The sequence below is a fragment of the Coffea eugenioides genome, unplaced genomic scaffold (genome assembly GCF_003713205.1).
Source record: "Coffea eugenioides isolate CCC68of unplaced genomic scaffold, Ceug_1.0 ScVebR1_2360;HRSCAF=3375, whole genome shotgun sequence".
Classification (NCBI taxonomy): domain Eukaryota; kingdom Viridiplantae; phylum Streptophyta; class Magnoliopsida; order Gentianales; family Rubiaceae; genus Coffea; species Coffea eugenioides.
This window is the reverse complement of record NW_020862840.1, coordinates 1981-2500: the sequence shown is the minus strand read 5'-3', so window position 1 is coordinate 2500 and position 520 is coordinate 1981. Positions and strand designations below refer to the sequence as shown.

The 520-nt window shown below is 33.5% G+C and overlaps 1 non-coding gene across 1 annotated transcript; it reads left to right on the top strand.

The window, feature by feature from the left end:
- Window positions 1-133: 133 nt before the first annotated feature.
- Window positions 134-221, top strand: TRNAS-GCU. Its single transcript has one exon. It is a non-coding gene; the product is annotated as a tRNA-Ser (tRNA).
- Window positions 222-520: the final 299 nt, after the last annotated feature.

Below are 520 nucleotides of genomic sequence, written 5' to 3'. Positions count from 1 at the left end.
TGTTATTTATCGGAATCAAATTGCTGATAAAAGGTGTACATATATAATAGAGAAAGAAAAGAGAGAAAAAGCACTCCTTACTTTCTACTTTATGTGTAATCTAACAGAGTAATTATCTTTTAAAATAAAATTGGGAGAGATGGCTGAGTGGACTAAAGCGGCGGATTGCTAATCCGTTGTACGAGTTATTCGTACCGAGGGTTCGAATCCCTCTCTTTCCGTTTCCGTTGATGACTTGATTTTTTCAAATTTTGCAAATCTTTTCCTCTTAGTTAAACTACTAAGAAAAAGAAAATATAAAAGAAAAACCCCTTTTATTCTTCACGCCCAGGATTACGCCCGGGATCATTAGATAGGAATCCAAAGATGAAGAGAGAAACAAAAAATATCACTACTGTGTAAACGAAGAGTTTGAGAGTAAGCATTACACAATCTCCAAGATAATTTTTTTGAAAAAAAAAAAGAGAATAGATCCTCCATTTTTCTAACACATGTACTATTTGGATACCAAGAAATGAGG